General features: G+C 45.0%; 1 non-coding gene across 1 annotated transcript; it reads right to left on the reverse strand.

The window, feature by feature from the left end:
* Window positions 1-1,994: 1,994 nt before the first annotated feature.
* On the reverse strand, window positions 1,995-2,102 carry LOC112700345 (small nucleolar RNA R71). The gene has a single exon (XR_003153253.1). It is a non-coding gene; the product is annotated as a small nucleolar RNA R71 (small nucleolar RNA).
* Window positions 2,103-15,962: the final 13,860 nt, after the last annotated feature.

Here is a 15,962-nt window from a genome sequence, read left to right on the forward strand (position 1 = left end):
ATTCGATGCCGTGATCTGTGTGTTAAGTGTTCAGGCTTTATAGGGCATGGATGAGTTGGAAATTAGAAGGGAAGCTAGCAAAAATGGAAGGAACACAAGAAATTGAGGAGACAACCAGCGAGAAGTGACTCGGCCGCATGGCTCACGCGTTCGTGCGGAAGAGGAGAAATCGCGGTGACGCGGCCGCATGGCTCACACGACCGCGCGGAAAGGGAAAGCACAAGTAACGCGGAGGCGTGGACGACGCGAACGCGTGGCACGGAAAAACGCAAATGACGCGTCCGCGTGGACGACGCGATCGCGTGACATGTGCGATCTGCATAATCTGCAGATTTCACTAGGGGCGATTTTGGGCCCTGTTTTAACCCAGTTCTCGGCCCAGAACAGCAGACTAGAGCCAGAGGACATGCAGAAACGAAGAACAACATTCATTCTACACAGTTTTGAGTTTTTAGATCTAGTTTTACTCCTCCTCTAGGTTTTCTCTCTACACAATTGATACTCTTAGGATGTTATTTTTCTATTACTTTTGCATTGGGATATTGAGAAGAGTCGTTACCTCATCAAGATTTCGTCATTCTAGTTCGTTTTCTTTACTTGGCTTTACTCTTCCATGTCCTTTGCTTTGTTAATTTTACCATTGGAATATTATTAGGATTTATTCAATATAAGGATTATTCTTATTTTAATTGGATTATTTTTAATTTCTATTTACAACGTCTTTCTTTAATTTCTTCTCGTATGTTATGAATTTTGCATTTACAATGAGCGAGTAGTTCCCTAACTTGATGGGGAGTTGATTGAAAGGAACCTATTGAGTTGGAAGGCTTGAAAGAGAGATTGTAATTGGGTTTACTGTTGGATTGCCTCCTAGTCACTAACACCAATCCCTTTTAATTAAGTGGATTGCAATTTGTGAACAGACGTAGCATTCCAACTTGTTTGACTTTCCTTTGCTTAGTAAAGGATAACAAAACAGAATAACTTTTAATTATCAATTAATCTTGAGAGTATTCCAACTATAATAGGGATTCCAACTAATCAACTCCTAGTCAAGGCCTTTATTTACATTGTTCAAATTCATCAATTTAATTTCCTGTTATTCAACTCAAACCTTTTTGAAAACATCTGATTAATAAAATAGCACACCTTTCTGCAACTCGTCGGGAGACGACCTAGGATTCATACTCCCAGTATTTAAAATTTGAATTTCTGTGACATATTTCTAAATTGATATGTGGATTTTCGGTGAGTTAAGAACTATACTTGCAACGTACACATTTTAATAATTTTTTTAATTCACCAATTTTCGCTGCATCAATTTTTGGCGCCGTTGCTGGGGAGTTGCAACAGTGTGTTAATTTATTGATTGGTATTTATTTCTATTGCAATTTTTTTTCTTTTCATTTTATCACTATGAACTGCACGTTTCTTTCGTTAAATGACGCGTTCGCTTCTTGATCCAAGCTTGCCAGCATTTGACCCTGAAATTGAAAGAACTATTTCGCATATAAGGCGAGCAAGGCGTAGGCGACTCCTCTTTGAGGACGAACCTGAACCGTCATTTAAGGAAGAAACAACCCCCCTTTTCTACTGATCCAGTTCATTTACGTGCAGGTGACATGGCAGCACCTAGAAGAGTCACCATCCAGTAAGAAGGAGCCCCTGATTTTACGCACCAACCGTTCCAGGCGCACCACCCAGCAGTAGCTATAGATTTTGAAATAAAATCTTCACTACTCAACTTGATGCCCAAATTTCATGGCTTACCTGCTCAAGAGCCTATCAAGCATCTCATGGATTTCCAAACCGCTTGCTCTACTGTTAAGCATGATAGAGCTGATGAAATCTCTATTCTATTAAAAGCCTTCCCGTTTTCTCTGGAAGGAAAGGCAAGAGAGTGGTACTACACTCAGCCCAGAGAAACTATTTCCAACTGGGATACACTTAGGAGAGAATTTCTGGATAAATTTTTTCCAGCTAAAGTTGCTGATAAGCTAAGAAAGGACATGTCTATGATCGTCCAGGACGAATTTGAAACCCTCTATGAATACTTGGAACGCTTCAATACACTTCAAAATGCATGTCCCCATCATATGATTGACAAGATAGTCTTACTCGGTTACTTTACATAGGGTCTGAGACCTCAAGATAGGACCATACTGGAAGGTGCTTGCAATGGTTCTATAAAAAAGCACAAGACTACGGACGAAGCATGGCAATTGATCAGAGACTTAGCTGGCTCTACTAGGAATCATTGGCAGAGACAAAGTCAGTCAAGAGCTGTTGTGAAGGTATCCACTAATACAGAGACTACCACTATAGCCCAGAATCTATGTGAAATTACTAACTTGCTGAAGCAGATGCAACTGAATCAATAACAACCTCAGCAAGTTCAGCCTTCTCCACCACAGCACAGCTAGCAGTTAGTCCCACAAAGAGTGTGTGGCATCTGTGCAGATTATAGTTACTATACCGATGAGTGTCCGCAGCTCCAACCAGAAGACAATACTGTAGCAGCCACTCACAACTTTTATGACTGCTCCAATCAAGGGTACAATCAAGGTGGCAACTATAACCAAGGATGGCAGGATAATTCCAACCAAGGCTGGAGAGACAATTCTAACCTGGGTTGGAGGGACAATTCTAACAGAGGAGGCAAAGATAACTGTTCCGAGGGTTACCTGAAACGTGTAGCTCGGTCGTCTGGAAAGACCCGAGGTGGGGGTTCAGGGACCCGAGCTTGATATGTAGAGTGGTTGGTGGTTGTACCTGCAATGACACTCCGATGCTTAAGTTAGCATGGGTCCAAGCAGATATGTGTAGAATGTGGAATGAATGCCATACATGGGTGCTCCAGTGTATTTATAGTAGTTGGCCGCGATCTTCCCTGGATAAGATATTCTTATCTTATCTTATCTTTGGGAGTTTTATCTCTATCTTTGTGGAACCGCCTTTTCTAGGCCTTTTCGGCCTTTAGCTTTTGGGCTGCGTTCCTTTTGATGGGCCTTCCTTGCTTTATTTGTCCGAGGTCCGACCTGTAGGTGTAAGCCTTAGGGCGAGGTCGGACCTTTTTATGGGTTTGCCGAGTTGGGGGAGCTCGGTCAGGGTATGAACAGTGCCCCTGCCCGAGTTCGTCCTTTTTGGGAGGTCGAGCTCGGGCATAGTAGTTTTTCAAAATTCAAAAATGGCCGTTCCTGCATTTATTGCATGTTACCGTTTTTCCTCGATTTCCGTTCGGGCTCTTGTGAAGGCTTTATTTATTTGCCCCTTTCCTCCTTTTTCTGCGTTTTTTGTTTTTCCTTATCCTTTCCGAGCACTGCTTCTTCTTTCTCTTTGCTCTGCTTCCCCGAATCTCTCCGTGTGTCTTTCTGGGGTTCCCTCTGCGCCGTCGTTTCGTTCTCCTTGCTTCGGAGCTCGTCGCCTTCGTTTCTTTCTTCCAGGTTTGTTCCCATGTTTCTCTTTTCTTGTGCACATATGCTTCTGTTCTTCGTGTGGCTCTTGTTTGTTTTCTTTTTTCTTTATGCCTGGGTTGCCCCGAAAGAGGCGCCGCCATTGCTTGTTGTTTGCATATGGGGGGGGCTCTTTTTTTGTTCTCCGGTATTTTTGTTCCGGGTTGCCGCGTTCTTGCTTTGCTGAATGGGTTTTTGCTGTCTTCTTTATGTGATTTTTGCTTGCTGCTGTATTCTTCTTTGTAGGTAAAAATTTTATGTCTCGAAAGGTTCTTCAAGCGATGTCGACTAAGATTCCATGTGGTCTTGGTTGGGTAGACCCTCTTCCTCTAAGAGTCCCTTCTGTGGTAGATTCTGAGTATTTAGCTAGGTTCCGTAGGCACTGTAGCATATGTGAGAATAGGGAGTCTGAGAGGGATTACGAACTAGTGGCCCCGGAATCCGAGGAGAGAGTGTGCTTCCCGCCTTTAGATAGTTCCGAGAAGCTCTTCTTTTATGCTTATGATTGTTTTTTCTCTAAGCTGAGTGTCCGACTTCCCTTTACCGATCTGGAGTCCGAGGTGTTATGGTCTTGTAACCTTGCCCCTACGCAGCTCCATCCAAATTCTTGGGCGTTTTTAAAGCTGTTTCAACTTTTGTGTCAGTTTTTGGGCGTCTCTCCCTCTATTTCTCTTTTTTCCTATTTGTTTGTGTTGACGAAGCCGGGGTCGGGTGGAGGGAAGGTATCTTGGGTCTCTTTTAGAGCTAACCAGGGGAGGAAGTTTTGTACCTTGTATGATGAGTCCTTTCATGATTTTAAGAACTTTTATTTCAAGGTCCGGGCTACTGGAGACGTCCGACCTTTCTTTCTAGACGAGAGTGGGGAGCCTTCTTTTCCTCTTTATTGGCAGGAGAATGTAGTGTCTGTTAAGTATACCTTTGAGAGTCTAGATGAGGTGGAGCAGGCTTTTGTGGGTGTGGTAAGCAGTTTATGGGGTCGGGCACCTCACTTGGACACGAAGAAAATGTTGGGAGATCCAAGCCTTCTCCGTTCCGAGTTAGGTAGTTCCCGACCTCTCAGAGATTCATCTTTTTTAGTATTTTGGTTTTCCTTGTTTTGGTGGAATTTCTGTTGTGGTAATCCTTTTTCTTTTATTTCTGCAGAGATGTCTTCTCAGGCGGATTCCATGAAGTTCCTTCGTCGGACGAAGAAGTCTGTGGCTGCTCGGAATATCGAGGCTGGGGAGGCTTCTGCCCGATCTTCTCCGAAGAAGACTACTGTGGGTGTCACTACTCGGTCGAAGACTATTCCGACTCCCCAGTTCCGAGCTATAAATCAAGATCCCCCGACCTCTGGGCCTGCTACCTCTTCTCCGCCTTCGTCCTCGGGTCCTCCTCCCAAGAAACAGAAGACCTCTCAAGAGCTTGCGGGTTTTAATGACAAGGATTTTGATGCTCTTGGTTGGATTGAGCAGCATATTCTCCCTCAGACCTTTATTTCTACTGATGATGTATCTATGGAGCATCATTTTCAGTATATGGCGCGGAGTTGTGTCCGGATGGCTAGTCTTCATGCCGCTATTGCCCGGGAGTTCAAGAAATCCCCCATTGGTGCGACCAGCTCCCGACTTGAGAAGGCTCAGTCTGAGTTTGAGAGGATTAGTGAACTGAAGGCTGCTAGGATTACTGAGCTGGAGGCGTCTCTGGAGAAGGAGAAAACTAAAGCTACCGCGGCTGTGGCGGCAGCGAAAGCATCTGAGGAGATGGCGAAGGCGGCGACGGAGAATTATACTCGGATATATGCCGAGCTTGTGGAGACAAAGGAGAAGTTGCAATCCGCTCAGGATGATTTTTACAAGCTAGAAGGTCATGTGGCTAAGGGTATGGATGCTATGTTTGAAAATTTGAAGGCTCAGGTCCGGGTTCTTGCTCCTGACCTGGATCTGAGCTTATTTAGTACGGATAACGTTGTTGTGGAGGGAAAGATTGTTCCTGCTCCCAACGAGGATGAGGTTCCGGTGTCCGACCCCAAAGTTCCGGTTGCGAACCCGTCTTCACTTTTGGCCGAGGAGTGGTCTGGTGTGGAAGTTTTGAACCGAGATGACGGTGCCGTCAATGCTGTCCCGATTTCTATGTTTCCTCTGCAGCCTTCTGTTGATGTGGAGTCCGGAAAGGACCTTGAATCTCTGTAATCCTTTTATCTTTGGTTTTTGCCCGGCCTGTGGGCTCTTTTGTTTTTGAATGGTTTCTGTGGACGCTTTGGACACCTTTTTGCTTTTAGCTACTTGTAGTAACTTTTTAGCTTATTATGCGGTGTTTTTTGCTCGCGTTTTGCCTTTTTGTTCCGCTTTTATGCTTTTTAGTTGTCTTTGGATAACAACCTTTTAGCTAGCGCTTTTTGAACTTTCCTTTGATTTCGTTTTTTCGCTTGTACTTTTTAGTTGTTTTTGTATAGCAACTTTTTAGTAAGCGTTTTCGAAATCTTTGCTTTCGCCATTTTAAGGCTTCTTTCTTGGATCCGGGTTTTTTCTCGGACCTCGGGCGTTCGAGTACCTCCCTTTGTTGGGTCCGACCTTGTCGTTGGTCGGCCTTTTAAGTTATTTTTGTAATCTCTTTTTATTTGGCTTTTTGAGCCTTTTCAGAGTTGCTTTATAACTTCTCACATTAATTTTCAGGATTTGTTTCAACACGAGGAAAATAGAAAAATTTGATTAGTATTAAAAAAAAAGAAAGAATATTTACAGAGTGTTTACCCTTGACTAGGTCGGGTGTCTTTTTGACCGGGTGTCTCATTAAAAAACCCTTGTAGGGAAAAAGAGTACACCTCGGGTTATCTTTTTCTAGCTGTAGTATCGTCTTAGATTGCAGGCGTGCCAGGCCCTGGGCAACTCGTTGCCTTCTAGGTCGGATACTTTGTAGTAGCCTGTTCCTAAGACTTCTGTTACCTTGTAGGGCCCTTTCCAATTTGCAGCTAGCTTTCCTTCTCCCGACTTTTGTGTTCCAATGTCGTTTCGGATTAGAATCAGGTCGTGAATGGAGAAGCTTCGTTTTATTACTTTCTGATTGTATCTGAGGGCCGTTCGCCGTTTTAAGGCTTCTTCTCGGATCCGAGCTCTTTCTCGGACCTCGGGGAGGAGGTCGAGTTCTTCTCTTTGTGCCTGCGGGTTACCTTTTTCGTTGTAGAAGATGGTTCTAGGTGACCCTTCATCTATTTCAATAGGAATCATTGCCTCCATCCCGTAAGCTAGTCGGAATGGCGATTCTCCTGTTGTAGAGTGCGGAGTTGTCCGATATGCCCATAGCACCTGGGGGAGCTCCTCGGCCCATGCCCCTTTGGCCTCTTGGAGTCTTCGTTTTAACCCGGCCAAGATGACTTTATTTGCAGCCTCTGCTTGTCCATTGGCTTGTGGGTGCTCGACCGAGGTGAATTGCTGTTTGATTTTTAGTTCGGCCACCAAGTTCTGAAAACTTGTGTCCGTGAACTGTGTTCCATTGTCCGTTGTGATGGAGTAGGGGACTCCGAACCTTGTGACAATGTTTTTGTATAGGAATTTGCGGCTTTTCTGAGCCGTAATGGTGGCTAAGGGTTCAGCTTCGATCCACTTTGTGAAGTAGTCGACCCCTACTATGAGGTATTTGACTTGCCCCGGTCCTTGTGGGAACGGGCCGAGTAGGTCAAGTCCCCATTTTGCGAAGGGCCATGGTGCGGTGATGCTGATAAGGTCTTCTGGTGGTGCCTTGTGGAAATTGGCGTGTTTTTGGCAGGGGGGCATATTTTCACAAATTCCGTTGCGTCTTTCTGCAAGGTCGGCCAATAGAACTCGGCTCGGACTACTTTTTTGGATAATGCCCGAGCTCCAAGATGGTTCCCACACATGCCTCCGTGGACTTCTTCGAGGACGTTCTTTGTTTCTGAGGTCGGGACGCACCTAAGGAGGGGATTTGAGAATCCTCTTCTGTATAATGCGTCGTGAATTAGTGTATAATTCTGAGCGTCTTTCGTGAGTCTTTTGGCTTCCTTTCTTTCGGCAGGAAGAGTTCCCGACTTCAGGTAGTTGAGTATGGGGGTCATCCATCCTTGCTGTTGGTTGGATATGTTTAGCGTTTCTTCCTCTCTTAGCACGGAGGGGGATTGTAAGGTTTCCTGGAGGAGACTTCTGTTGTTGCCTCCGGGCTTGGTGCTGGCGAGCTTTGAGAGGGCGTCTGCCCGGGCGTTTTGTTCCCGAGGTATGTGCTGAATCTGTATCTCTGAAAAGTTGCGTAGTTGTGCCTGTGTTTGGTCCAGGTATTTTTTCATGGTGGGGTCTTTGGCCTGGTAGCTTCCATTTACTTGTGATGTGACGACCTGGGAGTCGCTGATGATCGTGATTTTCCGGGCTCCGACCTCTTCGGCTAGCTTTAGACCTGCTAGTAGGGCCTCGTATTCGGCTTGGTTGTTCGAAGCCTGGAACTCGAATTTTAGGGATAGTTCTATCCGCGTTCCTTGGTCGCTTTCGAGTATAACCCCGGCTCCGCTTCCAGTTTTGTTTGAGGACCCGTCGACATACAGGTTCCATGAGAGTGGGGTTCCAGGGGTCTTAGTGTATTCTGCGATGAAGTCGGCTAGATACTGAGATTTTATGGCAGTCCGGGTTTCATAATGGAGGTCGAACTCGGACAGCTCCACCGCCCATTGTAGTATTCGTCCTGCCAGGTCTGTTTTCTGGAGGATGTGTCTCATGGGTTGGTTTGTCCGGACTTTGATGGTGTGGGCTTGAAAGTAGGGACGGAGCCTCCGAGCTGTGAACACTAGGGCGTAGGCGAATTTTTCTATCTTCTGATAATTTAATTCGGCCCCTTGTAGTGCCTTGCTTACAAAGTATATGGGGTGTTGTTCTTGGTCATTTTCTCGTATTAACGCTGAAGCGACTGCTCGATGTCCAACCGAGAGGTATAGTACGAGTTCTTCTCCCTTTAAAGGTCGGGTTAGGATTGGTGGCTGCCCGAGGAATTCCTTGAATTCTTGAAAGGCTTTTTCGCACTCCGGGGTCCATGAGAAGGGTTTTCCTTTCTTTAGGAGTGAGTAGAGAGGTAGTGATTTTATTGCTGATCCTGCCAAGAATCTTGATAGGGCGGCTAGCCTTCCATTCAGTTGTTGTACTTCTTTGACACACGTCGGGCTCTTCATATTGAGTATCGCTTGGCATTTGTCCGGGTTCGCTTCGATGCCCCTTTGGGTCAGCATGAAGCCTAAGAACTTTCCGGCTTCTGCGGCGAAGGTGCACTTTGTCGGGTTAAGTCTCATGTTGTGTTTTCTGAGGGTGCCGAAGACGCTGGTGAGGTCGGTCAGCAAGTTTCTGTCTTCTTGTGTCTTTACCAGCATGTCGTCGACGTACACCTCCAGCTGTAGTCCGATGTGTTCTGAGAACACTTTGTTCATTAGCCTCTGGTAGGTTGCCCCTGCGTTCTTCAGCCCGAAGGGCATTACTACGTAGCAGTAGTTTGCCCTTGGGGTTATGAACGAGGTCTTTTCTTGGTCGGGTCCGTACATCGGGATTTGATTGTATCCCGAGTATGCGTCCATGAAGGAGAGATATCTATAGCCTGAGGCTGCGTCTACTAAGGCGTCGATGTTTGGTAGAGGGTATGGGTCTTTGGGGCAGGCTTTGTTGAGATCCGTGTAATCGACGCACATCCTCCATTTTCCGTTGGGCTTTTTTACTAGGACCACGTTTGCGAGCCATAGGGGGTATTTTACTTCCCTAATGAACCCTGCATCTAGCAGTGCTTGTACTTGTTCTTCTATTGCTTGCATGCGCTCGGGTCCGAGCTTTCGGCGTCTTTGTTGGATAGGTCGGGATCCCGGGTAAACTGATAGCTTATGGCACATCAGGTCGGGACTTATGCCTGGCATGTCGGAGGCTTTCCAGGCGAAGAGGTCGGAATTCTCCCTTAAGAGGGTTGTGAGTTCCTCTTTTAGGCCCGTTTCGAGGTTTGCTCCTATGTTTGTTGTTTTTTCGGGTGTGTTCCCGATCTGGATTTTTTCGGTTTCTCCCTCTGGTTGTGGCCGAAGATCTTCTCGGGATTGAACTCGTCCGAGTTCTATTGTGTTGACCTCTTTCCCTTTTAGGCTCAGGCTTTCGTTGTAGCATCGCCGCGCTAGCTTTTGGTCGCCTTTTAGGGTAGCGATTCCTTTTGTGGTAGGGAACTTCATACAGAGGTGTGGGGTTGAGACTATAGCTGCCAGTCTGTTTAGGGTTGGTCGCCCAATGAGGGCATTGTATGCTGAAGTGACGTCGACTATAATGTAGTCGATGCTTAATGTTTTAGATTGCTCGCCTCTTCCAAAGGTAGTGTGTAGCGAGATGTATCCTAAGGGATGGATCGGGGTATCCCCTAGCCCAAATAGGTCGGTGGGATAGGCCTTTAGTTCTTTTTCCTCAAGTCCGAGCTTGTCGAAGGCCGTTTTGAACAGGATATCTGCTGAGCTTCCCTGGTCAATCAGGGTTCGATGTAGGTTGGCGTTTGCTAGGATAATGGTGATTACCATTGGATCGTCGTGCCCGGGTATTATCCCTTGAGCATCTTCTCGGGTAAATGAGATGGTAGGTAATTCGGGCAGGGGACTGTCTTCTCGGACGTGATAGACTTCTTTGAGGTGTCTTTTTCGCGAAGATCTGGATGTTCCTCCGCCTGCAAAACCTCCATTTATCATGTGAACGTGTCTTTCAGGGGTTCGCGGGGTTTGTTCGGCCCGATCTTCGTTATCTCCCCGCCTTCTCTTCCTGGTCTCTTCTCCTTTCTCTGCTATGTATCTGTCGAGTTTTCCTTCTCTGGCTAGTTTTTCTATAACATTTTTTAGGTCGTAGCAGTTGTTAGTAGAATGACCGTAGAGCTTGTGATATTCACAGTATTCGGACCGATCTCTCCCTGCCCTCTTGTGTTTTAGCGGTCGGGGCGGTGGGATCCTTTCGGTGTGGCATACTTCTCTGTAGATGTCTACCAGGGAGACTCGGAGGGGGGTGTAGCTGTGGTATTTCCGTGGCTTGTCCGAGTTGGGTTCTTCTTTCTTCCTCTGTTCCCGATCTCGATCTCGGGGTGGGTAGGTTGATTCCTTCCTAGAAGAGTCTCTTAGCTGGGAGGTTTCCTCCATGTTGATATATTTTTCTGCCCGCTCCTGCACCTCGTATAGGGAGGTCGGGTATCGTTTGGATAGGGATTGGCTAAACGGTCCCTCTTTTAGGCCGTTTGCTAGTCCCATGATGGCTGCTTCAGTGGGCAAGTGTTGTATGTCTAGGCAGGCTTTGTTGAATCGCTCCATGTATTCTCGGAGAGTTTCTTGGTTACCTTGTTTGATCCCGAGTAGACTGGGGGCATGTTTTGTCTTGTCCCTTTGAATAGAGAACCTTGTCAGAAATTTTTTGGTTAGGTCTTCGAAGCTGGTGATTGATCTTGGTGGTAGGTTGTCGAACCACTTCATGGCTGACTTGGTGAGAGTGGTGGGGAAGGCTTTGCACCGAATCGCGTCGAAGGCGTCGACTAGGTACATTCTGCTTCTGAAGTTGCTGAGGTGGTGACTTGGATCGGTGGTGCCGTCGTAGAGATCCATATCGGGTGGTTTGAAGTTCCGCGGTACCTTCTCCTTCATGATCTCTTGCGTGAAGGGATCATGGTTACCTTCAAGGGTGGTGCCGCGTTCTGTCCGGTCTTTCAGGTTAGCCTCTATTTTCCGCAGTTTTTTCTCTAATTCTCTGCGCTTTCGAGTCTCCCTTCTCAGATCTTGTTCAGTTTTTTTCTGCTTTTTTATGTCCTTTTCGAGTTGTTTCAGCCGGTTTTGTTGTGCCCGGACTGTTTCTAGAATTTCCGAGCTCTTCTCTTTTTCGGAAATTTGTGGATCTTTGTTTGGGAGTGATGTCTTTGGGCGATTCTGTTTCTTTCCTCCTGGAGTGCGTGGTGATAGAGGGCTGTCCGGTCGTTCTCCGGTGTCAATTTCATCCTCTTGTTCAGATGCAGCGCGATCATTGTTGTGAGGATTGTCCGCCATGGTAGAGGGATGACTTCCAGGTCCCCGGCAACGGCACCAATGTTCCGAGGGTTACCTGAAACGTGTAGCTCGGTCGTCTGGAAAGACCCGAGGTGGGGGTTCAGGGACCCGAGCTTGATATGTAGAGTGGTTGGTGGTTGTACCTGCAATGACACTCCGATGCTTAAGTTAGCATGGGTCCAAGCAGATATGTGTAGAATGTGGAATGAATGCCATACCTGGGTGCTCCAGTGTATTTATAGTAGTTGGCCGCGATCTTCCCTGGATAAGATATTCTTATCTTATCTTATCTTTGGGAGTTTTATCTCTATCTTTGTGGAACCGCCTTTTCTAGGCCTTTTCGGCCTTTAGCTTTTGGGCTGCGTTCCTTTTGATGGGCCTTCCTTGCTTTATTTGTCCGAGGTCCGACCTGTAGGTGTAAGCCTTAGGGCGAGGTCGGACCTTTTTATGGGTTTGCCGAGTTGGGGGAGCTCGGTCAGGGTATGAACAATAACAATGGAAATCAGAGGTGGAATAACAATAACAACAGGCAGCAGAATCCACTTCCGGGGCCCACTTGGTGTGTGCTTGGGCTGAGCTTGAGCTTTACACGTGCAGAGGCTGCTTTTGGAGTTGAACACCAAGTTGTAACGTGTTTTTGGCGTTAAACTCTGGTTCGTGACGTGTTTCTGGTGTTTGACTCCAGAATGCACCATGGAACTGGCGTTGAGTGCCAGTTTGCGTCGTCTAATCTCGAATAAAGTATGGACTATTATATATTGCTTGAAAGCTCTGGATGTCTACTTTCCAACGCGGTTAAGAGCGCGCCATTTGGAGTTCTGTATCCCCGTAAAATCCATTTTGAGTGCAGGGAGGTCAGAATCCAATAGCATCAGCAGTCCTTTGTCAGCCTCCTTATCAGAGTTTTGCTCAGGTCCCTCAATTTCAGCCAGAAAATACCTAAAATCACAGAAAAATACACAAACTCATAGTAAAGTCCAGAAATGTGAATTTTACATAAAAGCTAATGAAGACATCCCTAAAAATAGCTAGATCTTACTAAAAACTACCTAAAAACAATGCCAAAAAGCGTATAAATTATCCGCTCATCAGTGCTCCAGTGTATTTATAATGGTGTAGAGTGACCTTTCCGGAGATAAGATAGTTATCTTATCTTATCTTATCTTATCTTTGAGTGAGGTCATCTTATCTTCAAGGGAACCACCCTTATCTCTATAGGCTTGGACTGCCTTAGGATTTGGGTCGTGTTCCTTTATTTGGGCCCTTCGTTGGGCTATCTTGGCAATTTGGCCGAGCTCTTTGAGAAGAGGTCGGGTAGCTTGACCTGAGGAGGTTGGTCATCTAGTTGCTAGTCATCCTGGGTCGGACAGCTCGACTCAGGGTATGAACACTTTCATATACAAAATCATTTTTATCATTAATCTCCTAACTAAGATTTACAAGGTAACCATAACTTGCTTCAAGCCGACAATCTCCGTCGGATCGACCCTTACTCACGTAAGGTATTTCTTGGACGACCCAGTACACTTGCTGGTTAGTTGTGCGAAGTTGTGAAAAGTGTGAATCACATATCTTTGTTTTTCTTCCTAAGTAACCTCTTTCTCATGCTTACTTGTTTGTTTTCCTTTCTCTTTATTTTTCTAATTTTCATGGGTATTGTGGGTAGAGATTCCTTTTACATTGGTGGGTTAGTTTATTACACTTGATTTTCTTGCAAATGTGGTGCTCTATGATGATTGATATTGCCTTGTGGGATTCTACATTACCCTATTTCCTCTATTTGTTCATTATTTAAGGGGTGCACACCAAGTGTTTGATGAAAGATATACATGACTTTTTGAGTCAAATTTGACTTAGTGCTTCCTACTTAGTGTTCTTTCTCACTCACTTGCTTATTCTTATGTGCATTGAGCATGTCATACTTAGTGTTATGGCCGCCAGTGTTCCTCGTGAGACTAGGGATCGGAGGGCCACAATCCCGGTTGATGGTGATATTATTCCAACCGAGAAATATCTCAAGCCCCCGATAGACACCGGGAACTTTGACATGGCCATGCCCGCAAGCATCCGACTACTTCATCCGCACCACCTAAATCATCCCACCAGTGCATTGAGAATCTTTACAAGAAGGTGGATCATTATGAACGCGCAACCAATGCCAGTATGCTTATGTGAAGAAACTTCTAAGTGTTGTCACCCCACCTATGGAGGAACCCGATATTTCCACATCTACCGCAACATCAAGTGAAGATAACGGTGATGAGGGAGATGATGGACATTCTGGAGCCGGTCTCCTATTACGCATCACGTATAGCACGGGGGACCATACTAAGTTTTAAGTGTGGGGAGGTCGGTCGACCGATCTCCATAGGTAACACCAAATAAATTTTGAATCTCTTTTGTTGATTAGGATAGGTTGCATGATTAGATTTTGTTCTTTTCACACCATTTGCATGATAGTATGTCTTGTTAGGTCTACTTGGTAGAGCAATGACCTCTTTCCCGAGAAACCAGGAACCTTAGGGCAATCCCAATAATTTTGAAAAATTTTCTTGATGCTAAACTTGTTTGAAGGTTGTAAATTGGAACATGGACTTTGAATTGAGAACACAATCAAGGGAGTTTTGAGCCTAACTGCGTGGCTACATCTTATAGCTACTTATATCCCTTCTTGTGTATATGTTGTTCTCTCTCTATGATTGTGATCCTTAATTTGTTTGACTCTATATGTCTATTGTTGTATGTGTGAATGCATGTATATGATTGAGGCCATTAATTCACTTAGCCACTTGCCCGTGGCCTTACCTTATAAACAACCTTTGCAACCAACTTTGAGCCTACGTTTAACCCACTCTTAATTTTAGCACAATACAAGCCAAAAGCAAAAAATCATGAATGTCCCTATTTGAATCTTTGATTAGCTTAGGCTAGTGTATGTGTCATTCAATTGTGGGGAAACCGAGGGAGGGGACATTGGTTGAGGTAAGAGCATGTTGTTGTGTGTTATGAAATATTGGGAAGTGGACACATACTCATGTATTGATTAAAAATGTGGACCGTATGCATTGACAACAAAAACAAAAGAAGAGGAAGAATGAATAATGAAGAAGAAAGAAAAAAATTTAGTAGAAAAAAAGAGAGAGAAAAAAGAAGTAGAAAAGAAAGAAATAAAAAAAAGGGACGAAAATGCCCCAAAACAAGACTCAATAATAATCAATGCATATGTGTAGTAATCAAAAGTGAATGCATGAGTATGTGAAAGAGTGAGAAATGGGTAGTTAGGCTAGTACATATTGTATAGGATATTATATAGGTTAGGTAGGAAGCTTAAGTTAATCAAAGGATTCAAATTTTAGTCCACTTAGCCAAATATATAACCTACCTTTACCCTAACCCCATTACAACCTAAGGAAAGACCTCATAATATGTGTATGCATGCATAGAACAATTATTGATTGTTAGAGGAAGAACAAATTTTGGAAAAGCATGAAGTAGAGGAGAATTGAGTGATTAACCCTATACACCGAGCGAATTGAGTGAAAACACTTCCGGTGAGGGTTTGAAGCCCAATTCCTTGTTTCCGGCTCTCGTGAGTGTTCTTCATGCAAGTTGTGCACATTTCACCTTGATGATTAAAAATTGGTAGAGTTCACGCATTACCTATCATCTTGCCCTATGTGCTTCTATGTATGTTCTAGGAAGATTGAGTTATTTTTGACCAAGTAGATAGTAGCATCCATCTTAGTTGCATTCATGTAAGTAGATTGCATCTCATGAATCTCATTCTCTTATGATTCTTTGGTCTTTTGCTTTCCTTTAGCATGAGGACATGCTATAGTCTAAATGTCGGGAGGTTGATAAAACCCATTTTTAGGGTTTATCTTGTATAGATTTTGAGGGTTTTATCCATGATCTTTCACACTTATTCATATAAAAATGTATGATTTTGTGTTCCTCTCCCAATTTTGCCTCATGAATAAAAACATGTTTCTTTTGCATTGCATTAGATATATTTTAATCCTCCTTTATTACCATTCGATGTCGTGATCCATGCGTTAAGTGATTTCAAAGATTATAGGGCTAAGATGGCTTGGGGGAGAGGATGGAAGCATGCATAAAGGGAAGGTGCTGAAAATTGAATCTTTGGAATTTTGAGCAAGGACGCGCATGCGCACCTGGCACGTACGCGCGGATGCGCGCCGTTGTGACCAGTGCGAGGGAGCCGAAGCCAAAAGCCGACGTATTTAGCGGCTGAGCCAGAGCCTCAAGGGACACGCCCGGGTACCTTACGCCGGCGCGCGGATTGCTAAAGCCCCAGGGAGGCGTACGCGTGCTGTGCATGTACGCATCAATGGTCGCACATGATTTTTAAGAAGAAAACGTGACCAGCGATTTCAGGTAGTTACTAACCTTGTTTTGGGGCAGAGTTCTGGCGGGAGAAGCATAAGAAGACCAAGGATTGAAGGGCTTGGGATCCATTCACTCATTTTTACATATTTTCTTGATAT

Source organism: Arachis hypogaea, chromosome 6 (assembly GCF_003086295.3).
Source record: "Arachis hypogaea cultivar Tifrunner chromosome 6, arahy.Tifrunner.gnm2.J5K5, whole genome shotgun sequence".
Lineage (NCBI taxonomy): Eukaryota > Viridiplantae > Streptophyta > Magnoliopsida > Fabales > Fabaceae > Arachis > Arachis hypogaea.